At 39.8% G+C, this 25,630-nt stretch overlaps 1 protein-coding gene across 26 annotated transcripts in view; it reads left to right on the plus strand.

Moving 5' to 3' along the window:
- Positions 1 to 570: 570 nt before the first annotated feature.
- NRCAM (neuronal cell adhesion molecule) overlaps positions 571 to 25,630 on the plus strand; it is a 140,660-nt gene continuing 115,600 nt past the window's right edge. For 10 of the 26 annotated variants that reach the window (XM_048947166.1, XM_048947235.1, XM_048947278.1 and 7 more), the window contains exon 1: positions 787 to 956. The gene's annotated coding sequence lies outside the window, so the exon portion shown is untranslated. Of the gene's footprint in view, positions 692 to 786; positions 957 to 1,178; positions 1,407 to 25,630 lie in introns of those variants that run through there. The other 16 variants (XM_048947252.1, XM_048947233.1, XM_048947234.1 and 13 more) reach the window with 7 other exon arrangements.

Here is a 25,630-nt window from a genome sequence, read left to right on the forward strand (position 1 = left end):
TTAGTGGGAACGGTGGTGGGTTGGACCAGATGGTCTTAGCGGTCTTTTCTTACGAAATAGCACTCAGTTGAGACTTTCCTCCAGCGGCTCTGACCCACAGCCGCTCCCTCAGCGCCCGGCATCCCGAACCCGCGCCCTGGGAGCTCAGCGCTGCTCGGACGCGGTCGTGCCGCGGCCCTGTCCGTGCGACAGCGCCAATCCGGGCCTCCGTCCTCGCACTGCCAGCCTCGTTACTGTACTGTCGTACCCGGGGTGGCCGGAGTTCCTGGCTGAAGTCCTGCAAACACCCGTGTTTAACTGCACGCATGGGAGCAGGGCTGCCGAGCTCAATGGGACTATTCTGGAGCGTAAAATAATACCCTTGTCTCCCGTTTGGGAACTTGCTGAGACCTTCTATTTAGAGGGGCACTGCCGGGCTAAAATAATGCCTCTATTTAAAACGACGGCATCGCCCGGGCCCGCACGGTGTGGGTGGGGGGGGAGGGAGGATTGCCCCGCGGCGGTCCGGGTTCCCCACCCAGACGAGGACGGGGGGACGGGCAGACACCCAGGGAGACCGCTACGGTCCGCTCCGGGGATCCTCCCGATCTCCCGATGGCCCGCAGCCAGACCGGTTTCACGACCCGCTCTCCCCAGTACTAAAGGGAGAGGGGCGCTGCCCAAGATGGAGGCCGCCGCCCCTCCGCCTCAGGTGCGACGGACCCGCGCGGCGGACGCAACGCCGACCCCACTCCCTCCTTCGTTCGCCGCGCGCGCTAGCGCAGGCGCGCTCCTTCCCCGCCCCCCGCGGGAGCGCGCGCCCCGGTACGGCGGGGCGGGGGCGGCGGGGAGGTGATAGGCGCGGGAGCGCGCCCGCCGCCGCTCTTCTCGCAGGGCTGCCGGGCGTGCGGCAGTAGGAGGCGCGCGGCCGCGGGTCTCCATCGACTGTCTCTGTGGCAGAGGGGCCGCAGTTTCCCGTGAGTACTGGGCCGTCCCCCTCACCCGGTCCCGACGGCGGGTTGCTAAGCAGGAGCTGCGCCCTGGGCCGGGCGCGGAGCGGAGCCCGGCGGCAGGTGCCCGGCTCGAAGCACCTGGCGGGGAGGCGGCGGCAGCTCGGGCCGCAGGTGCGGGAGGCGGGCGCCGTAGGTGACCGCTGCCGGCGAGGAGGGGCGCGGCGGGCCCGGCTGCGCGGCTGCAGAGCGGCCCGGCTCGGCTCGTGGCGGCGATTCCACCCTGCGCGGCCCCCGCCCGGTGCCCGGAGGTCGCCATTTCGCGCTCGGCGGCGGCCGGGAGCTGTCTGTGCTGAAGTGCCGGCAGCGGTCGCCGCGCCGCTCCGCCGGCGGCAGCCCCAGGTGAGTCCCGCTGCGCTCCCGGCAGGAACCGCCCCCGCACGGCTCTCCGTGCCGCCTCCCGCTGCTGCTGACGGGGTAAGGGGTGAAGGGAGCCCGAGGGGGGTCGGGGTGCGCGTTGTCCTGGAGTCTGGTGGCATAGAAAATGGCAACGGGAGCGTGAGCAGCAGTGCACCTGCTCCCCGGTTATAAAGTCATCATTAAGTGAGCGTTCTGCTCAACTTTCCGGCACGGTGCTGTTAGTTCTGAAGTCTGAAATGCGTTTACGTTCCGTCTCGGGAGCCTGGGTTTAGGCGCTATCTGATTAATGAGGGCGAGCTGTTTAAATATTGAAGCTCGCGGTATTCCAGCCCAGTCAGTAGGGCTGTTCCACACCAACAAATGCAGTGTGAGAGCAGTGTTGTTCCTTAAGCTGGCTGAGTGGGGAGATTAAATAATGGAGAATGGGATGTGTTGCTCTGTGGTGAGATCTGCAGACTGTGGTCCTTCTGTTTGTAAATATCCTCTTCTTCATTCTTTCTTTAAACCACCCTTCTGTTGAGCCTAGAAGCCAACTGTCTGGCTTTCTGTTCCTGTGCTGTTGTATGCTTAGAAAAGGTGGATGAAACTGAAAAGAACTTCACTGAATCTAACAGGTGCAATATTAATTGTTTCAGCTACTTCCATTATTTGGCATGATCACTGTGGTCGCTTATGGGTCGTAATTGTATGGGACTGTGTGTGCAGTAGGTCAGTGTGCAACACCAGAAGGCATCTGGACTTCATGTTGAGTTGGAAAGTGGCGTAGGTGCCAAGAGATGCATCTGCAGGTGGTTTTTTTGGCAAACAGTATCAGCTGTCAGAGAGACCATAGTGTGACATACTACCTCAAAGCACACACAAGTCAGAAAGCTGACACTCTGATTTTTGCCTAATCTGATAATTTGTGTGTGCGTGTGCTTCATGCGTTTCACAGAATCATAGGGTTTGGAAGGGACCTCTGGAGAATATCTAGTCCAACCCCTTACTAAAGCAGGTTCCCTACAGGTTACGGTAGGTTTCTTCAGTTGATGTCTGTCCTTACTTTAGAATATGAACTGCAAAGCAAGAGATCAGAGTTGCTAAAGAACCAAAGTCTGTGGAAATTATTTATTTGAATTTAGAATTGATATTCTCTTGGGTGTTTAAAAACAGTTGTTGGAACTGTATCAATACGGTTAGCGAAGCGTGTTTTGAGAATACTGAATTTAAAAGCAAACCAAGCAAACCCGAACGGGAAATGGCTTAGTGGTGAGAGAACCCAGGATCCGTTGAATGAATTTGTATTCTGGATTGTGAAAAGGAGATTTAGCTAAAGGAAAGCTGTACAGCTGTGTGTCAGCATCAGATGATGTGGCTGTGTGTACCAGCTGGTGCTAATGATGAGGCTAAAGCCCTCTTCATAACTCAGAGTAAAGCCACAATTAATCATCCTCGCATTAGTACTTTGTTCTGTAATTAGTCTCACTGGTTACAGTAAAAATATTCAAAAGTGATCATGCTTAAGGTGAGGGAGATCACCAGAATCTGATCTTTAGTTATCGTTCCTAATCTTCTCGCAGAAAGGGTAATGTTTATCACATTCACTGCAGAGCTGGTTTGCAAAAAATGATTTTAGAGCGGAAATCCAACTTCCTAAAATGATCTTCATTGTCAGGCATGAAATGAGGTAACAGATCCAGTGGTACTTACTCATATCTCCTGATAGCTCCATGTGCTTTGGTCTTTCTCTCTGGCACTCAGAAGGGCAATGGCAGAAGCGTTAATAACCGAATTGCATTTTCCTGGAGTTAATGAGGCATCTCTCTAACTGACAATCCTTATTGGTTTGAGGATTCCGATTTTGAGCCAGGAAAAGGTAATGCAAGTCTCCCTGTTCTTGCTATGGTGAAGTGCATCTCCGTAGTACCTGGATATAAAATGTACTGTGTGTATTAAGGACTGGGGATTTGTTGGTAGAGCTCAGATGGCTCAGTCAGCCTGAAACCCAAATCTGCTGTTTGCAGCTGTGGAGCTGCTGTTCTCTTTTGTTTTATTTGGTTATCCTGAATCACCTTGGGCTGTAATTATTTACCTTCCAATATATCTGAAGTGTGCAACAAACATCCAGTGAAAACCAAGTAGTGCAGTTTAAATTTGTCATTCTGTATGAAAAGAGTTTGTAAAATGGGAAGCTGTACAGAGACAGTACATGCCAGTAATGTAAGCCGAGGGAATAACGTGGGAGGCTGTCTGCTGGGCAATATGCAGTGAATCTGATTTTGCCCTCCTGAGTGGGCTGATAGTATTCAAAAAATTCTGTTATACTTTCTCTGCAGTGATAATTTGCTGCATTTTAAATTAGTGAGTATGTTTATTGCCTATTTGCTTTAGTATTAAAGGTACTGTAATTTAATGGGTTTATGAATATTGTATTGTTTGGGTTTGCTTTTTTTTTTTTAATATTAAAGAAATTTGGAAAGAGTTAATTGTTAATAATAAGGGTAGCATGATTTGCCTGATTTGCCTTGAGTTTTGCCCTATTGCTTGTATGGCAGAAAAATATAGTTGCAAGCTGCCTGCATTGCTTTCTTCCGAGCTACTGAGGGCTGGCTAGGCTTTCAGTTATTTACCTCCATAGAAAACTGGAAGGGAAAAAGTGAACAAAGGAGGTCTGTTTTGCCTGTCCCACTTGCTGGGCTGTTGTCTTTGCCCTTTTCAGTGAAGAAGGGGGTAGAGCTGGGTCAGAGTTGAAGAACACTGAAAAGGAATTCAAGTCTCATATTGAAATGTGAACGATAGCTTAGTTTGAGAGCTGAACGCGCTTGTTTGAGTTGGAGTTTTTCTATCTGTGGGAGCTGTAACTGACAGCTGGTGATGGACTGTTGTATTGACTGTGCAAGGTGCAGCTAGATGTGCGCTCGGGCCCTGATTAAGACGCTCAGTAAACAAGTACATATCTGATGAGACGATTAATACCAGAGATAGTGATGCTAGACAGTGTGCAACACTAGACACTTGATTGTGCGAGTTAAGGGCAAGCCCCTGCAGCTGGCACACATTCAGGCTTGCTTGTCTAGCCTAATTGCATTGCAAATACCTCTCTGGATTGCTCTGTAGCTTCTCCCTTCTCCTAAGTGTTGAATAAGTACAGAAACGTTCATCTGGATCTTCTATTAACTGTTATAAGAGGCTTTCAGTTTTGTTTTGTTTTGCTGTATGAATCAGGATAAATGTATCTTACTATTCACTTTGTGAATGCGCTGTTTTCCTACACTGTTTTGGTTTTGAAATGGCTCGATTCATAATGTGATTACAGCTTTCCCCTTGTTAACTTTTTAGTATGGAAGCATATCAGCTTGAATTATAAAATGTTTCTGTAAGAGCTCACAGTACCCCCATTCTACTTTAAGCCACCAAACTTTATAGAAAAAGCAGCATTTCATGCAGAGCATCTCAGACGCACAAAAATAGCCAAGGGAGGAAAAAAAGGCCAGTTCAATTTATAAGGACGTGATAACTTTAAAAAACAGACACATTAGAAAGGATCTAGCTGTCTAGATGGTCAATTAGAGCGGACAAAATTAGCACTGATGTGGTGTCTGTAAATCCTTGTGTAAGGCTGCTGAATTTGGATGAGGTCTAGTGGGAATGCAGGTGTTCTCATACTTGGTCTGCACTATTAGGTGTACGTGACCTTTTAATTTCCTCTGGTTTGAAGCATGTAATTCTTACTGTTTAACGTCTTGTTTGAGGAAAACAAAAGTTACCTTGCATAACCAGGAAATTTTGAATCTGTCTTTGGCTGCATAATAGGCTCCCCTGGTCAGTCCAAAGTGTTAACATACCACGTCCCTTTACAGACTATTACTGAAATGTGGGTCTGACAGTGCTTATTCCTTAATAAGGATATTTGTGTGTGTGTGTCTTTCTGAACTATAACTTTCACTTCCAAGTTCCTTGTATCTGTGTTCAATGTTGCATTTGTCCAACTTGACTTTGAGAGCTTATGTGAAGGAGTTGCCTTTTCAGTGTTACAAACCTGTGGAGGTCTGTATATGTGTATGTAGGCATTGTGTATGGTCAACTAGTGCAAAAAAACAGCTGTTGTGCAGGAAGTGGGGTTACAGAGGGCTTCTGCAGCTGGAGAAGAATGGCATGGATTTAACTGCATGTGTATAGGTATTGGTCAAGGGAATCCTTCCAGCTGAAAGTTGTCCCGCAGCATAGGTGAAGTAGTAGAAATGGATGAAATGTTAACAGAGAGGCTGACTGAGGTGATGAATTAGGAACAAAATCCACAAGGAGGACAACTATTTGAGTAAAAGGATGAAGAAAAAATGTTACGGAGTTTTTCATTAGGAAAAAAAAAAAAAAAAGTGGTAGGAAGGAGGGAGTTGGGGAAAAAGTATCACTGGAAGACTTAGATGAAAGGCAACAGTAGAATAGTAAGGGAACATACATGCAACTTGTACACTTATTAAAAGGGATTTTCAAGAGTATTTTAAAATGCCAGATGGTTCAGTTTCATTTTACCAGTAGTCTCGCACACTACCTGTTACCCTTGGTGGTAGGGTAGGCAGTCCTCTTCCCTGCTCTGAGAGATTGTGTCTAGCAGGACTAAAAAGTGGAGTTCCCTATCCTGCTGCTGTTCACATCTCTAGGCTAATCAAAATACAGGAGGTATGGATGCCTTCCTCGTTCTGATCTCTGTGAAATAGGAGCAAGGCAAACATGTCATTGCTATTCTTTGGGTGGGATAACGAGGTCTAGGGAGTAGGTTACTGCTGCTTTGGATAAGCTGGAGACTGTAAGTTCCTGCCCTCAGCCCACTCCACTTATGGAATAATACAGGAGTCTGTAGACAAACTAAATACAACAGGAAGCTTCAGCCTATTGAGTTCTTGCTTTTCTCTTGAAAACTGAAGGTATTTCTCTTCTTCCTTAGTGAATTGGTAACTTTGTTGTCATTGTTACATACTATCAAAATCTGATTCTTGCTAGGGTGAGATGAGATGGTAATAGGCTGTGCTAGCTATTTTACTGTTTTTTAATTTATTATGACTGTAGATATATATATATAGTTTTTACTGAAGCTCAGAAAAGGGAGCTGCATTCCTTTTCCATTCATTTCTTTCAAATTGTATGGGACTTGAGTGAGTTTACAACAAGGGAGAGAAAATAATAGAAATAGAGGCCTATTGTTATCCTTGTGTCTTGGAGCAGTAAGCTTTGTGTTCTGGGTCCAGCTGTTCTGAAGAGCTCTGTTTGCTATGGACTGTGAACCTTTTTAATTTGCCAACAATTCAATGGCTCCTGTGTAATTAGCTGTATCCTCCATTACTTTAGAGTGACAGGTTGTGAATTCATTTTTGAACAAAATGAAAATCCAGAGCAGGAAACTGTAATGCCAGAGTCTGTACCATAATGTGCCACACGGTCTTGTGGTTGTCATGTTCTGAGTGATTTGTGGCTTTCTCTAAGGTGCAGTGGGAATCATTCTAGCATTGCAGTGGTCCTGTGTGTAAGTCGTGATGACCAGGGCCTTGTCACCTGACAAGTTGGACTGGAGATGGAGTTGTCCATCTGATGAAAAGATTCCAACTTCTATTGACCACAGTATTTGTGATTGGTCTATGCTAAAGTTCAGAGACTCCAAAAGGCAAGGAATACCTGCGATGAAGGTGGAAGGGAAGGATATGTCCTTGGTTGGGGCTGTCACACGTAATTCATGGTTATCTGAACTCTTTCTAATGCAAATGCCATGTTACTCTTGCCTGAGCGTAGGTTTGGTTATGTTTGTAGGGGTTGATGAGGACAGTTAGTGCTCATGATGACCCAGTCCAAGTAATGCTACAGGGGTGTCCTTGTGTGTTTGTGAAAGAACTCTTCTTATCAAAACTGGTTGTACTTTGTTTGACATGCTTTTCTCTGTTCTCGTGTAGGTTTTGGTTACATGCTTAATACAATAAACAAAACTAATTTCAGTGGTTTGTGTTCACATGCTAAATGTGTTTTGAATCATTTGGAAGATTGTGTGGCTTTTGGCATATCTAATGCCTTTAAGAACATCAAATAATGAAGGAGAGGGATCACCATCTACTGTTTCTCTGAAGATGAATGTTTAGAGATGGGAAAACAATTTTCTCTAGATTCTTCCTGGTTGTATAATACCATGGAAATAAGGAATTTGAATGACTGTCCCTCTGTTATGTGAAATAACATATGTTAGAAAAGCAGCGTTAATAACTGAGTAAAAGACAATGAATTATCCTTGCTAATTGAATATTTTTGTCTGCATTGATCTTGCATGATAGATGTGCAAAGGTGCATCATAGAAATTTCGGTAGTAGTGTAAATCCGAAACCTTGATGTGCTCATCCTCTTTTAAACATCCAGCAAGAAGCTCGAGGTGGCTGGAAGCTAACATGTGGCAATTCTATAAAATGCATTTGTAACTTGGAGAAAAAAAAAATATCTGGGAAACAGTGAAGGTGACCAGCAGAGGGCGGGCATATTGTTTATGGAGCACAAAATAAATCCTTAGGAAGAAGGTTGTCTATGCATGTGAAAATACAAGGAAATAGAAAGTGAATGAATAACAAAGTGTAAATGCATAGAATGTCTGAAGTATTATATAAATGCTATTATGTTTTGTTGGTATAAGATGAAAGTAAATATATCTGCTTATAACTGGTCTGTGGTTGTGCATTCGTACAAAGGAAGCCAGAAAAACAGTTCATTATATCACTGGACCCAATAACTTTAATTAAAGTGCATTTTCATGTCCATCATCATTTGAAAATGACAAGTATACCCCTTTCTCAATAGTTTTTCTCTTGCAGTTAAAGATTAATTCTGTCTTCTGTTATTGCAAAGATCTCCCAACATCTGCATGTTCTTCTACTGCTTTTTGTTATTAGTTACACTTAGGTCCTTTAGAACATGTAATTTTGCTGCTTAGAAAATATAATATGGAAAATATTTAACATTATAGGCCTAAGTAGCCTTTTTCAGGAGTTTTGAACTGTAGTTTGTAATGAAAGGTGATGTTCAGTCATTTTATGTAGCTTTCCTGCTACAAATGCAGGATCCTGGTTAAAGCATGTTGTGTGTTTGCCTTTACTGTGTCTTGCGCCTTCTCAAGTTACAGTGATGGTCACCTTTCTTGGAATTATTTTCTTCTAAGCTGCTTTATTAAGAAAAGCAACAATATTCTTTATCCTGTGGTTTCAAACTCACAGGATTTATTATTCTTTAGAAGCAAATCTTAAGAGTTTTCCTTGTTCTCTGAGGTCTTGATTCTGCTTGTTTTGGGAGTGAAGCATTGTCAAGATAATCTTAAACGCTGCCCTAGATTTCTAATTTCCCTGCTGTTGCTTCCAGCAGGCACATTTCTCTTAACAGCAGGATTTCTGGAGAAGCTATTTCTATGGCTGTTTACAGATATCATTCTCAAAACTTGAACTGGATGAATTTTTCTCCCAGTTAGTTTTAAGATCTTATGTACTATGTATTACTTCACAATCTTCTCCTCCATTTGGCATTGAAATATGGAACTTGGTTTTTCATAGCATTAAGGAAGATGCCCTGGCAGAATTGGCAGCATCAAATACTCAAGAGTATCACTGGAATTCATGATTTATTAAGATTTGCATCTTCATAGCTCAGTTGGCTAATGTGTCCTAGCTGCTTTTTTTTCTTTTCCTAACTAGAAGCTGAGCAGCATCCAAAAGTAAACCCAAGTTGCTCTGAATAATTGGTCTACTTTTGCACTTGGCTTTTCAATGCATTGTTGAAGTTACGAGACTTCAGCTTCACAGGGGCTGAATTCTGCTGCTTAAATACAATGACAGGAACACTACTGCTGAGAACATGATCTATAGCTGGAAATGGTTGCCAGGATTAATCCAAACATTAGTATTAGTAGATTAGTAGTTTAATACATAATATAGATGCTTACATTTGTTTCTTTTCTCTTCTGTGAAGTTGAGAGACTGTCCTAGGAGTAAAGGATTTCTTTCTTTTCCCCCTTGGTTTGAAACAGACACAAACAATATTAGCTGTTGCTGTGAAAAACAGTTTCATATGGTAAGCTGAAGTAAATAACACCTGCCCTATTATTATTTTAGATGGGGAAGTGTCAAATTAAAAACGGCTATGCAACTTCCCAGCTTGACTGCTAACAAAAAGACATGAACTAGAATGAAGGAGACAAGGATAAGAAAGTCCTGGAACCTGAAGATGGTTTGGAAAATAGCTGAGTGAGAGGAGATAAAACAAAAGCAAATAGGTCTCTTGAACTACTTGCAAAAAGCAGTTAATAGAATGGAGCTATGATTGCTTGTTTACTAAAACAAAATATCAGGTTACTGTTTTAATGAATGAAGCTTGTAACTGTGAAGTAGTTTGCTAGTATGGACTGGCAAATAATTAAGCTAGTAAATTAAATACTACAAGAAATAATATGTTGGAAGACTGTTCTCATAAAGATTGTGATATTTCAGAGCAATTTCTAATATTACAGTGTATTTTCTACAGTGATTTTTGATTTCTCCCAAATACAAGATCATTGAATTCTTTAGTTGCATGCATATAGGTCAGATAAGGTACAAGTATTGAGCAAGTAACTTCTTATTCAGTGAAGTTAAGGCATGTGTGTTTTTTTTTGTTTTTTTTTTGTTTTTTTCAGCTTCATGGTATTAAAGTTAGGGATATCATTCCTTAGTCTGTCAAAGCAAAAAGAGCTGTGAGCAGATGCAGTTGCATTCTGCCCTTATATACACTTTAGAATGTACAAACTCGTGTATGAATTGTGTATTTTCTGACTATGGTTGGGAGTGCAGGGGGGACAGAAGGGTCTACTTTTCTTTAGTTGATGCTTGTATAAGGACTTGTTGTATAAGGACTCCACATTGACCTTGTGTGTCACCAGAAAGCATTGGGACTCTCTGAGCTCTTAATCTTCAGCTTGTGGCCTGGGTGTGTGTCTTCTGTGGCAGGACTACTTGGGCTCTTGGCAGTTTGTGTAGTAGAAGTTGGAGAGTCACCTCAAGTAAGGCTGACTGAAGTGCGTAGTTCCTGGGTGCACAGGTGCCACATCTTCAGCTCAGTAACTGTAGAGGCCCAGGAGGATATGGAGCAGCCTTACAAGAGGTTTTGAAAATTAGGAAGGTAGGGAATGTCAGCAGCAGGTTGGGCACTTGGGGCTGTAACTCGTGTTTTGGTCTCCCAAGCCAACTGTGTTCTAGCACCATGCAGATATATAGGCAGCAGTATATAATATACCAAGGTGAATTATATCAGTATCATACAATTGACTTTATGCAGTAAAGCCAAGATCTGTACAGTAAAATAAGTAAGTTGGGAAGGGGCAGAATGCTGCCTCAACATTATAATTTGAGAAGAAAGAAGTCGAAGAAAGCTGTGCTGTAAAGGGGAGGGGCTCATTTCTCTAACATCTGGACTGCTGTCATCTTTTCTCAGGTAATACTGGAAAAAGGCTGTGTAGGATAAATGCAGCTCAAGCCGAGGGAATACCTTGAGTCATGCATGTTTTGAGACTAAAGGAGATTAGGAGGAAACACTGAGTTACCTCACTTCAAGGGGTGAAATCACAAGCGTTGTCTTTCAGCATTCAAACTACAGATGATCAGCTTGAAATGAGATCCTGCTGTTTAATTATGTGAGAATACTTAAATAGGTCACAAAACCAATGTTGGTTGCTAAGAGAAAAACCACCTTTGCTATACAGTGTAAAAACTCTTAACAAGGGTCTCTCTTGTAAACTCGGTATAATATATGTTTAAGGTCTTAATAGTAGCAAAGCTGGAGTGGACTGCATCTTAACAAAAGAACCTGTTTCTCAAAAGATGCAGAATAATGTTGCTCCCTGATGTTGTGTGTTTTACTTATCCTGAATGGTAAAGGATGGAGCGAGATATCTGTTTCTGAAGGCACATCTATAAAAACTGTTGAATATTTACTTTCATTAGAAGTTTTTTCAGTTGTTATGGGGAGTAATTTATAATTTACTGTAGTGATCTAATGCACTGCTTTGAACTGAATTTCTTATTATTAAAATGTAGAATTCAGATTAGTGTAATTATGAATTTGCATTTCATAATGCATTATCTAATTATGTTCATTTAATTTTTCTCCAATTTCAATATTAATTTTGATTAAAAAGGAACTAATTTGATTGTGTTCGTCTTGAATTGAAGTATGACTTAGAAATTAAAACTTACATATTTTAAGATATATTGTTGTTCAGTATTATTACTAAAATATATAAACTGATAGTTTTTTCAACACTAAATATCACTGGAAAAATATCCCATTGCTGTTTTGAGAGAACAGAAACTCAACTTTTGTAATGAAATTAAGATTCTGAACGTTAATCCTCAACCAAAGACTTGTGCAGTATCCGGAAGGAAACACTTGCAATTCCTAAGTAGCATCCAGAAGACCATCACTGGGATTTCCTGTCTTCTTTATCCCTGTTTATACCATCTTAAGGTAGTAATTTTTACTTATTTTTACCTGTTATTCAGGCACAGGTGAGTATTTAATAGTAATTAATAGTGTGTAAATCTTACTTTGAATGCAGTTGTGTAATAGTAAGCATAGAGCTATAAAACAGAACTTCAAGGTTCCTTTTAAGAAGACTTAGAGTCTTAAATATAATTAGACAACCAGACTTTGAAGTAAATATTTTAAGCACTTTGCTGTATAATGACTCCAGAGTTTTCTTATAAAATATTCTGCTAATTTCTGTATGTTGATTGAGGCTGTGGTTGTCTAGCATGCTACTAGGCACAATCAAATGGTAATTGATGATTGCTGTTCAAAGACACAGTTAATGAGTACAAGGGAGTATGGTTTTATAGCACTTATGTTAAAAAAAAAAAAAAAACAAAAACAAAAACCAAACCAAAACAAAAAACCAACATTAAAGCTAGCTCCATTAAATATGTTAACATGTTTTTGTTCTACTGTTCTACACCAGAGTTGAAAAATACTCTGAAGGAATGTCTGCTTTTTGTATTTCACTTTCAGAAACATTTCATGTAACAAATCTAGCTTGTCAAAAGTGTTCTTTGCATTGAAGAAGCTAGATTTCAGTTTTTTAATCTTATTGGGGATGTGACATGGAAGGCTTCTATTTATACCCAGCTACTTTTAATTCTGAATAGTGCTCGTTACTGGAAAGCAAATAACTATGTTGTAAAGAAAATATCCTTCATGGATGGTTTAGCAAGATGGCACCATTGTACGGCTTGGAGAGCCAGGATGGCCAGATTATCTACACTAGCTTCATCCTATGTGTGAATGAATGATATTCTGCCTATACTCAAATTATTAATTAGATTGATAAATCAATATCTGATGGCAGAAAAATGAGTTTTGACTTTGTTATATTTTCAAGAGAGGTGGGATGGGGGAAGGCTTCTTGTACATCCAGTCAACTGTCCTGAAAATTGTCAGTGGTTTTGATGTTACACTGGCAATTTGTAATGTTAGAAGTAGCACCATGCAGTAGCTTTTTATTTAAAGCTATCAGTTGTATATATTTCTGCTTATTTTCCAACATACGTTCAGGCCTGGGTCTCCCAGCACAAGAAAGATGTGGAGCTCTTGGAACAAGCCCAGAGGAGGGCACTGAGATAATCAGAGGGCTGGAGCACCTCTCCTATGAGGAAAGATTGAGGGAACTGGGCTTGTTTAGCTTGGAGAAGAGAAGGCTCTGGGGAGACCTCGTTGCAGCCTTCCAATCCTTGAAGGGAGCTTATAAACAGGAGAGGAAACGGCTGTTTATGAGGGTGGATAGTAATGGGACAAGGGGGAATGGTTTTAAACTGAGACAGGGGAGGTTTAGGTTAGGTATTATGAGGAAGTTTTTCACACAGAGGGTGGTGACACACTGAACAGGTTGCCCAAGGAGGTTGTGGATGCCCCATCCCTGGAGGCATTCAAGGCCAGGCTGGATGTGGCTCTGGGCAGACTGGTCTCTAGTGCTTGGCAACCCTGCACATAGCAGGGGGGTTGAAACTAGATAATCATCGTGGTCGTTTTCAACCCAGGCCATTCTATGATTCTATGATATGGTTGCTGTTAATGTTAGTTTATCTGGATTTGGGAATATAACCATTTTTCTGGTTATATATTAACTGTACTATGAATATGGAAATGCTCAAATTGGCTTTCCTGTGAGCAAGTGTAAGCCAGAAAGCAATATTGTCTGATTTTTCAAGTCAGTTTATTGAATACATTTGCCTGCTCGTAGCCAACATTATAACTGATCTCTTTTTTGCTCCATATTATCTGACCCCTGGGTTGCCGTAAACTATGCTGTTTAAGGTTGGGCAAATGAAAGTGTGAATGACACTTCACAAATAATGACAATATGGCACATCAGTTTTGGTTCCCAGTGGCTCCTAGGGTGCAGCTTCTATGCAGGAGGTACTGCTATCCATCACTATCAATTCAAGACAGCCAGTATGAAGGTCATATCTCAGGATTGCTGTTGTGATCTCATAACCATGTATTTAAAAGAACAAAAATAAAAAGCCAGCTTGGGTGGTTTGAGATGCCATAGGAGTGATGAAACAGGTTAGATGGTCTAATCTGAAAACTTTTAAGTGGTAGATGTAGCCTTCACTCAGGAAATCCTGTCTGGGTAGTGTTTTAAAATAGTTGTTGGTGTTGTGATGCAGTGACCTTACTTCAAGTATTTTTGGGGGAGAAAAAAAGAAATAAAAAAACAAGTCACCACACTGTTCTCTTTTTGTTCTTTTTTTTCTTCTCCTTCCATCTGGTGTCATTACTTAAAGACATTTTTTTTCATGTAATCTTAGATGGCCGATCAGAAAAAGCCCTTACATAAACTGGAAGTAGTGCCTCGAGGATTAATCTGAACCTTGGATTGGAAAAAAAAAAATTAAAAAAAAAATTATGTATTATGGCAGAATATTTAATCTGGAAACCATTAGGGAAGCGATGCAAGTGCAGATGTAGTAGGCTTAATGTGACTTCCAATTTTGGGAAATGACTAGCATTTTCCTTGAGAAAGACAACGTAATCCTTTGTCTCCAAATAACTTTTTTAATATTATTGCATTGTCAAACAACTGTTTGTTTAAAATTGAAGTTAAAGTAAGTTGTTCGGTTCTGTTCCATAGAGTAATGCTCATGTGGAGTATCTAATCTCTCAATTCTTTACCGGATGGCAATAGAAGTCTTCAGCTGGATTAGATAAGATTCCCCAAAATGTTTGCTGTCATTTATGTGTGATCTGCTTCTGTTGGTTACGAAGACCTTACGTTCAAAATACTTCCCAGCTGTCTTGCACCAATAGAGAAGAATGCTGCCTCACCAGGAACAGTTTAGGCTGCCTTGGGATGTCTCCGGGAGTGTTGGATTCTCAACCTAGGGTTCTACTAATGCATTTAAGCACATGATTAACTCTTCTCAGTTGAGAAGATGAGCTGCCTGGGCAAACTTCAGGGGTCACTACAGTTCCCATTAGGAGAAGTTCCATAACCATTAGCCTGGGTCCTGGCCGTGAAGGCAGTTGGGAAGGCCATCAGCCACCAGTGCGCCCGGATTGATCCATGGGCTGCTCTGGGAGACATGACCCACTGCAGTGCTGAGTTAGTGTGCTGCATCTGCACACCAATGCAGGCCTGATACCTGGGACTTTAGTATAGAAGTGAAATAAAGGATCTGATGCATACATATGGGAAAAACAAAACAAAAAAAAACTTCTGAAAAATATTTACTTATTTAAAATAGTAAATAGTAATACTGTTACTAAAGAGTAGTTTTTATACTGATGTTTATTACTAACTTTTATTATTACTACTTTTATTTATTACTACTATTACTTTACAGCCGTCGCCACTTACAGCATGGAATATTTCAAACAGAGAATTAATACAGCCTGTGAAATTTGAGGTCCTTTTTCTAATGGCAGCAATGGTTTAAAAAATGTTTTTACTTTATCAGGACAGTACAACAGTAAATTTAAGTAGCAGAATATGCAGAAAGCCTCTGTGCTTTCAGTTGATGAAGTCTCTGGGAGAGAGCTGCCATAAACCTATCCTTCTGCCTTAGGCATCTGCTTTTAGCTGCTGTCGGAGATGAGACCTGGGGCTAGATGGACCTTTGTGGTTATGCAAAGTGAATGCCAGGCTTGGTAGGACACATGGCACTTGTACTTGCAAATTATAGACTTTAACAAGCTAGTGATTTGGAAAGCTACTGAACTCTGGAATACTTTTTGAGAAAAGTTAGTGTAATAATAGAGCACATCTGTAAACTAAGCACAGAGTGTGTGCACGTATGTATGCTCAGGGTGAATTCCTGTTGGGCAGTGAGCCAGCCATCCGATCACAACTTTGTTACAAGCATTTTGATTCTAAGTGAGAATAGGTACTCTCTGAAGACCAATCCAATGAAGTGTTTGTCTTAAATTAGAAGCATTAAGGACCTTGTATCTCATTTGGAATTTGATCTGGTGATCAGCAGAGAGGAAGGCAGCAGTATAATCTAGGTGGCTTCCAGTAGAGGTATGTTATTGCTTTGGGGTGATATCAGTTCATTTTGGAGCAAGTGAACCTTTTTAATTTGCCAACAATTCAATGGCTCCTGTGTAATTAGCTGTATCCTTCATTACTTTAGAGTGACAGGTTGTGAATTCATTTTTGAACAAAATGAAAATCCAGAGCAGGAAACTGTAATGCCAGAGTCTGTACCATAATGTGCCACACGGTCTTGTGGTTGTCATGTTCTGAGTGATTTGTGGCTTTCTCTAAGGTGCAGTGGGAATCATTCTATGTTTTCTATGAGTAGATGTTTCAGAGGTATTGGATGCTACGAAATGAACCACTGGTCAGAATTCAAGAGGTGTGATAGCATAAAGTTTAATATTAAACTTTCAAACTTGAAGTTACAGTTGGCTTTATTGATGGCAAACATTTGTGTTACTATACCATCCCGCACATATGTCAGTAATTCACCAAAATGCAAAATCAGACTCTGTTTTAATTTCATGGAACAAGTGATGGTTCTCTATATACTAAAAGATTAAACCTAGGTTCATATCGCTGTACTGTTATATGGATCTCTAATGATACAGAAGGTCTATTCATAAATTAAAGAAAAAGCTAAAAGCAATTTTCAGTGCTTGAGTGCCATTCCTGCTTTGGATGTTGCATTTGTGAATAGAAGACATTGATTTGGTGTCACAAGTTTTTTTTAACAGGATTACAAAATGCAAATAGCATTATGTAAGACAGATTACCTGTGGCTTTAATATAGGGTTGTTTTTAGGCCAGAGGCTATGTTTTGCTCAGTTATATGTTTGTTTATAACCAAGCACATTAGGATTAGGTTTAGCAGGATACTATTTTCAGGTTAAATTACTTCATCTTTTAGTTTAAAATTATGAACTTAAAGTCTGAATAATGATTTGTTTTCTTCAATTGTTTCCAATATGGATAGCTTCTTTGATCAGGATCATTTAAAAACAACCTGATTTTTCAATGGTAAGTTTGCTTCTCTTCATTGAACCATAACTTCTTTTCCTGCAGAGAGCCACTTTATTCCAAAACCAACATTAAGACCTTATGTATTTCCTGTACATCAGTAAATATGTGGACAAACTGTCATTGCACATCAGATCAGTGAAATGTTGACTTTTTTTTTTTTGGTACTGAACTACAAGGAAAACCATACTAGCTGTTGAATCCCAAATAATTTATAAAAGGCTTCATGCATGCAGTGCTGCAAGTTCTTGACCTTTTAGTGAATGAAATTTCAGGAAGCTTACATAGCTGGCACAGAATAGCTTCATGTGACTCTACATTGTTGTCATTGCTTTATTCTCTGAATGCCTGAAATGTGCCACTCCCTCTTGGATGGGCAGAAGAAAGTCTTTTACAAAGGTAGTGTTTCCTTTTGGAAAGCTGAAATCTTTGAAGTATTCAGAAATGGCCTCTGTTCACTACTAACCTACTAACAGATTGAGTTTAAAACAAATAAAAAACCAACCCCTCCTCAAAAGAAACAAACAAAACAAAAAACAAACAAACAAAAAAACCCCAAAACTTTCAATTTTTCCATTTCCCCATGATTTATACTCAGTTTCATTCAAATATATTCACATCTTCTAGTTTGAGCACTGAGGTTTCTTCCAAAGCTTCTCTTATGCAGGCATTTTCCCACTAAGGAAAGATTTGGTAGTGTTTTCTGAATGGCAAGATAAATTTAGTGTACATGAAGGAAAAGGAGGAAAGAATTTAAGCAGTGGTGAAAAGTTATTGTTGCACTTACACAAACAAAAAATAGTTATTAGAATTTTAGGAAGATCTTTTGAAATTCCCTCACTTTATCAGTGTTCTTGTGTTGTGACTTTTTTTATCTCTTATTACAGTGAGGCACTTTTCCCATTGGCTTAGTTTTCATTTCTGCAGAGCTCTGTTCTAGGAGTACTGGAACATGGCTTCCACATGTTGCAGGTGATAAGAAGTTTGAATGTTATGTAGATAATCAGTCTACGTTCTTAGAAGATGAATTCTTGTAGCATTTTCAATTTGCCTTCTCTGGGCAGCATTTGGATGGATCCTGATGTGTTCCAGAGGGGATGATCCTTGTTTCTGAGAGATTTGAGAAGCAGGGTGCTGACTTTGAGGACTTTTATGGTGGTGATAATTTCTGGTAAAAAATTGGCTGGAGGGACATCTTAGGAAAAGTTCCTTTTGCGTGATTACATTCAAGTTATACCTCAAAGAGATAAAAATACAATGGAGTTTGAAGGTCGATGTTCTTTAAATACCAAGGAAGCAGCTGAGAAAGCCCATGGCTTCCTGCTAAGCTCAGCTCTCTCTCTACCCCTCAGTTTTAAGTAGACAGGAATTAGTCCTGGAGACATTGTGCACTGAGTTATTAAATGACAATCTGATCAAGGACACAGCTGTGATTTGTATGACTTTCACATCTCTCTCTTTGAATATATGAGACTAGTGGGAGTGACATTCTCTTGTTGTCTTTATGGTCTCTTGTGGTCCTCAAGTGCTGAAAAGGAGAAGAGGGATAGTATTTGGGAGGGGAGAATGAAATCTCTATGAAATCTTTTGTCAGCTTGCTCCAGGCAGTAGTCCAGTCATTTCCTTTAGTTTAAAATGAAATGTGGGTATTTCCATTGAAATGGGATTGTTCACAGTGGTGGCTGAGTGTATTTCAGTAAGTCTGTTCTCAAATGAGATTTTTTTTATAGTTTTCTTCTATGCTCGCACACTAACCCCAGACGTTTTCTGTGTTCTCTTCTGATGGAATTTGAGCAAACAAAATTTTCTCAGTAGGTTATGTGACAAAAGTTATTAAAGTAAGTACATAAAGTTGTATTTTGAGGTGTCAGCTTTGAGATATCTCAAAAATACATACAATATAGACTAACCAAGCTTTGTGTCTGTTCTTGTTTGTTGTGCTATACCTATGGATCATGAGTTCTCGATGAGACCAGGCTGTTTGTTTCTTCTTAATCTGCATGGTTCAGAAATAAGGTGCTTAAGCAAGCTTTATAAAATATTAAAAAATAAATTGAAAGTGGGAGAGAATAGTAACAGCTGTATGATATGAACACTAATGTCTCCTCTGATGGTTTATCATTAGTGCACTTGTTAAACTTGATCAATAAAGCTGCTTCCTGTGGTAAATAATCCATGGAATACGGTGAAATGGGAGAAATGCATGCAATGGCAAGCTCTTCTCTGTATTATTACTCTCTTCCTGCTACATCCTCAGCTGTTCTGAATGGGAAGGATAGAAAGAGAGACTACCTCTGTGAAGAGGTCTGTGCAGACCACTGCCAAATGTTTTCTGTGCTGAGCTTACTGAATTACTAAAAGGTGAAATGATAGGTGCTGAACACATACAGAACTTAGGTAACTACCCAGGCCTTGAATAGTAGGAAATTATTGAAAATCTACATGTATTTTTACATATATAATTACATGGCAAGTTTTTTTTTTGTTGGCTTCTTTTTGTTCTGGAAGATTTATTTGCAGAATCCTTGGAATGGAGAAATCCTGTAGTTAATAAGGTGAGGAGGAATAAAACATTCGTTTGGAAAGCTGGTTTTTCATTTTCTACAGAAGTTATGTCTTGCGGTGACTTGTGTCTAGAATATTAAATTAAATTTTTTTGTAATATTTTCTTGGCGTTCTTTATTTTCAGAGTGAAGTCTGAATATTGCCCTTGTGTCTACATCCTTCCAGAAAACAGAATATTTACTGCAGTTGAAGTAAAACCTAAGTCCAACATTAGTTTTTTAAATCAGAAAACGTACTTTGTCATGTCTGGTGTTACTCTAGGCCTTACTAAAAGGATAGCTAAAACTACAATTTACGTTGATTCTGAATTCATCCATTCTGTAATTTGATGCAAGAATTCTCATGGAATTATAACCTCCTTCATAATGAACCAATTATAACTCAGTTTTCTTTTTTCTATCAATCATGTATGCATACATTTTTTTTTTTCTGTGACATTTGGAATTATGAAGTCTTTGATTACAAGATTTCCTAGTCCTTATAGCAATGATCACAATAGATGATATATACAGATATATTTAATCTCCACATGTGGCTTGACATTTCTTGGTTTTGAATGCTTTCATCCCTGTCAAATTTGGTATTTATTAATGAAATAATTTAATTTTAGGATTGATTTCCACCCTCTTCCTGCTTGCTCTGTCTCTCCTCCCCAGTTAAAAATAACTTATTAAAAATGTTTTTTAAAGACTTGATTTTTGGTTACTGATTAATCCTGAAGAATGAATAAGACTCTCTTGATCTAAAATAAAAGATCTATTGGCCTAACACAGCCTGAAGCTTCTCATGGGTGCCACATTCTCCAAAACTAAGTACGTCTGCTTGTCTTGCCTACAAATGAAATCACAGTGATGAAACCAAGAGTTGGAGATGATGTAGCCATTCGCTGTTATTGCTGGTTCTTGACCTTTCCAGTGTGTACCCTGAAATGTGTGCTAGGGAATATGTGTGAAATGTCACCAAGGTGGAACAGGAGAAAAAGAGTGGTGAGTGCTTCCTAAGGGATACTGCCAGTGACTGAAATCGTCCTGTCCTCTATCGCCTGTGGACTCACAAAGCTACATATGTTGGCTTCTGTCTCATTACTTTGTGTGACTCCTTATAGTTCTGTGTGCTGTCTCTTGGTCCCTCTGAGTGATCTGCAGAGTGCCTGTGCCACAGGCATGCCTAGTATGAAGCACAGATGCAAGGAGGAGGCTTGACTTCCTCAAGTCAGAAATTCTTTCCCTTTCTTCAGGCTGATACAGAGAGGGGATAAACATAATAGATAACTGTGAAGTGGCACCTGTTGCTTTCCACCATGTCCTTACCCCCATCAGCTCATTTGAGTGCAAGGAGGTTGAATGCCTCCTTTTCAGGAAGAACCAGTGGTAAGTCAGCTCCTGGATGGATTTAATCTTTGTTTGAAGAGGCTGAAATGGTCATGGGTTTGCTTTATGCTGTGGATATGTCAATACTCTGGCCTTGTTTCCTGAAGCTATTTAAAACCAGTGTGACCCAAACTACTGCTTACTCAGCCCATTCTAAGTACTCAGACAGTTAGCTATAGATAATATCACCTAATTCCACCATGAAACGATAGGGACTGGGTAGTGAAAAACCTCCTGACAAGAGCTGTTTTGCTTTGAATAATGCAAACGCTGCATCCTCCCAATGAGCCCAGAGCTATTCCCCTGTAGCCACGGGTCTTTGTTACTGCTTCTGACAGTCTGCATGTCCTTTCAGCAGTGTGATTACCAGAGCATTGCTGCAGTCAGGCTGAAATGTGAGGTGATCATCTAGCTGATCTCGCTTGCTCCTGCGTATGGAAAGTTTCTACAAACGAAGGTTTAGCTGTCAGGCATGCTAATGGTCAGTAATAAGGCATTATAAATACTTTTGCAGATCACTGCTTACTCCAGACCCTCTATCAGAAATATGAGGAAAAAACTATATCTCACTATAATACAAGTGCTAAATGTATTGCAGGAGAAAGAATGTTTAGCCAAAAACAAACCCAAAACTTTTTTTTTTTGGTGGCAGGCAGTGTCTTTAGTATGATCTCTTCCATAATCATTTTAAGAAAGCAGACGTTGATTTTTCACTAGTTCATTGTTACTGATAAAGTAACTGTGTATTAAACTCAGATTTTCAGACCTCTGTCTGTGCGAGGAGGTATCTATTAAGTTTATACTGTGTTACTTCTGATAAGAGAAATAATAGATTTCATATAACAGTATATGAGGGGAAACTACAAGACTGGAAGATAATTTTCAAAAATATTGATTTCTAAACTAAGTATTTTTGTTCAGTACTAATGTAGCTTACTGAATTATTTTTAAATTATGTGAATACGTAGTTTAAAAGGAGTAGTAAGATAGTTTATAAACTCAAGCATAAACTTATTAGTGCAGTCAATTTTGATAAATAAACTACTGGGTGAGTGAAGCTACGCTCATAAATATGTGAGATAAAGCCAAATATACCTAATAGAAATATAAACTGTGATTATTTTAGCCTTCTTTCTCCCAAGCCTCAATTTTAGGCAATTCTGCTTGCTGATTAATGTATGTGGAAGGGAAGATGAGAAAGAAGGCAAGGTTGGATAAAGGCTGTTGCCTCATCTGGCTCACAGCTGGTGCCATCCCTTTAGGAGAGCTTTGATTGCAATAAGCACGTGCTTTAATTGCCCTGCAAGATGAAAAGGCTGGGGCATTCTATTAGCATCTCTCACATGACAAAATCAAAATACTGCTTTGCGTGTTTCTGACTATTGCTTTAGCTTTCAAATTTTTATTTAAAAATAAGTATTGCAGCTTCTAATTCCACGAATTTTACACTGCAGTGGTCCAGCAAATTGTGCTATCACTCTGGAACATTTAGTAAAAAGACCCTATTCTGAGGCTTAATAATTCCTGTCACATTATTTTATCTTAAATATTTAAAAGTCTTTCTTGCTTTGTTTTTAAAGGACAATCCTAAGGTGATAATTTTCATGAATATCTTTCAAGTTGTTCTTTTTTTTTTTTTTCTTTCCCGACTGTAAGTGCATCTGTCAGCACACTTCAATACTTAGACATATTTTACACATAGTTAAAGGATTAACTGGAAATACCTGCTCTTTAAATGTTGTGAAATCTGCTATGTCAGATTACAGGAGATTTCAATTTAACTACATGCTAGATGAGGAAAACGCCTTCTCTTCTTTTCTATGCTCGCTATCTGTTAATTTTGCACCAGTGTCCCCTGAGGACTCCGTAGTGTTGTAGACGAGTCATCTTGTAGTTTCGATCATCTTTGATTAATCTCTTCTGATGTGACTGAAAGTTGAGGAAGTGGGTTTTGAGGGATGGAAAATACAACACAGAAAATATAGATGTATCATGGATTTATGCTGTGCAAGCATGTTATGTTTCTCTTTTTTTCCCTAATTCTCAATTTGCTTTTTTTTTTTCACTTAGTGATGAGGGCGGTGCTCATCTTTCTTAGAAATAATAATTATAAACCTAGTATATCATTCTTGAATTTTTAGAAATTAATTCTGAATCTTTGCCCGAATTACTTCTGCTATTTTATTGTTTATGGCTTTGTACTACAATTCCTTCCACTATTAATCGAGGTCAGTTCTTGTCTTTACTGTCACAGTGCTTTAGGAACACGAGCTGCCTCACAGTTTGGTCTTTCTCCAGATCATTTTTTAATAGATTGAGAAGCGTAAGCCTGAGCACAAATCCCTACAGGATTCTGGACAGGTTCCTTCCCTTGTATGGCAGTAGTACCCAGTTAGAATTTTAAAGCTACCCTTCATAGTAAAAGTAGAATCAGTAATGAAAACTCCAACCTAGTACTTGTTCATCTTCCTTATTTGATGCGTAGTCTGTACTTAGTAACTAGTGTTCAATAGCAATAAATGCTAGTGGACGTTTGCTGTGTTCTCGCTGCTGCTGTTTCAACCTTTTTTTGATTTTGTGTCTTAAAACACAGAGCAGAGTAGTTACACACCAGTAGCTCTAAGCTACTGAAACTTGGAACAGCGAATGGAGAAGAGAATGTGCAGGAAGTTACATGAACGAAATCTTCATGTAGCAGCTTATAAATCAGTATGCTTTTTTTTTTTCTTCTACTAATACTATATAGTAGGATTTTTTCAATTTTTTTTATTTTAGCGTAAAGTATTTGAAAGTCTGACAGCTGATTTCTTTCATATTTTTGGATGGTACAGCATCTCTAATTTTTAATTCATACTTTAAAGCAACCCTTTTATAACTTGAAAGGACACGTCCAGACTAGCACTTACCGTGATTAATATCAATTATTTTAACTACTGATTGCATAAATTCATATTTTGAAAGCATGTGACTTCTGTATATCAGAGAATGTGCCTATCGTTAAATAACCTTTAATACAGATGTTTGTCGCATTTCAGTGGTTAGATGTATGTTAATACTTGAAGATAAAAATAATCGTCATTCATTTTTTGGATGTTACTTGGCTTTGCACTGAAAGAGCAGAAAAATTAACATGTCTCAAACTTGTGAAATAGCAGGGCCAAGGTATCTGTGTGGAGTGATGGCGTGTCATTGCGGGTGTGTGAGCAGCTCCCAGAATCCAGAATCCTGGGTGTGGAGACGGGGCAAGCAGTGGCATGGATATGAGGAGAGCTTCCCAAAGGAGAAAGAGAGGATGGTTTCATTCAGTGTTTTCAATAAGCATGCTTGACTTTTGAATACATTTCCGACCTTTTATCAAAATGGCTGTAACTTCAGGACAGTGTGACTACATTGTCCTTCTATGCACTCATGCTGAGAAAGCAGACTGATTCAGACTTCTGTTTAAATAGTTGCATGTGTAGAGGTTCTTCTGTTTTTGCAATGTGTCACTGGTTGAACTGGCAGTAATTCTGCTATAGTGTAATCTTTTGGTTCTGTACTTTTTCTTTTTTTCTCTTATGATTCAAGTTTCCAGTAAGTTGTAAATAGTCATCTTTGTTCTTTATTTCCCCCTCCTTCCCTTAGTCTCTGTAAGTATAAGGGTTTCACTGGACAGGACAGTGAGAAAAAACGGACTGTTGGAGGAGCAGAAAATGAAACCTCAGAGCTCGCACAGGATAAGTAACTGGTAGTGACCAGATAACAAAAGATTTTTTTTAAAAGATTTGTGGGGAAGAAGTAGAGACTGAGAAGTGTTTTCAGCTGTGTTGAGAGAAGGAACTGCAGATTAGAAAGTCATGGGGGGGCTGGGGGAAAAGGGAACCGGATTGTTGTAAGGAGAGAATTTGAAATAAGAACAAGAAAGTAACCTTTGTAGTGCAAGTTCTCAACGCATTTATATGCTTTACATAGACATTTGCATAAGTGGTCATGGGATCTGAAGTCAACCTTTAGAACAAAATATGTTGTGCTTATTTCTGTATGTATTTCTGTTCATTTGAGTTGACTTTTGAATGTGCAAATTTTTTCCCTACAGGAAGTTCAGATCAAATGGCAGCTTCAGTTCCTTCATTTGTTATTATAGAGGGACATAGATCTAAACAGACAGAGAGAAAGCAGTAGCCTAATCAAAGTGGAATATGTGGAGGTTTTTTTCAGTTCTGCTGTATGTGGAGTTAAGATTAGAAAGGCTAAGGGTAGCATATATATAAGAAATTGTCAGTAGAATCTGGAACAGTAGATTTAGACATCTGAACTACATGAAAATATGCTTGAGTATTGCCCAAAGCTTGAATTAAGATGGCTTTGTCATCATCCTCTGAAAAAAGGCTTACGTGGTTTATGCAGGTTAGCAGGGAGAATTCTTATTGCTGAGAAATTGTGTTGGAGATGTAGGATAAAGCTAAGAGACGGGATATTGCTTTTGTACAGATATTGTCTGAAAATACTTCTTGTAGTTGCAGCTTTCCTTTTTTTTTCCTCCTTGTTTGCTTACGTTACGCCACATCTCAGTAAATAAGTCTGATACCCTGTTTATTCTTAACACTTTATTACCAGAATTTTATTATGAACCAGAGCAGCAAATACTTTACTGATGGTGTCAGTGCTCTGGACATGCTAAAGGTCTGAGTGCCCATGGATAACTAGAAAGGAAACAGTGGCCTTGATTACATCTCACTCCATCACCACCACCACCATCAGCCCAGTTTACTTGTGTGGTTGCGCTATGTGTGGTTCAGTTGTCCAATCAAGTAACAGGGGAAGACTTCAAAAAGCAACCAGCA

The sequence above is a fragment of the Lagopus muta genome, chromosome 1 (genome assembly GCF_023343835.1).
Source record: "Lagopus muta isolate bLagMut1 chromosome 1, bLagMut1 primary, whole genome shotgun sequence".
In the NCBI taxonomy this organism is placed as follows: Eukaryota; Metazoa; Chordata; class Aves; order Galliformes; family Phasianidae; genus Lagopus; species Lagopus muta.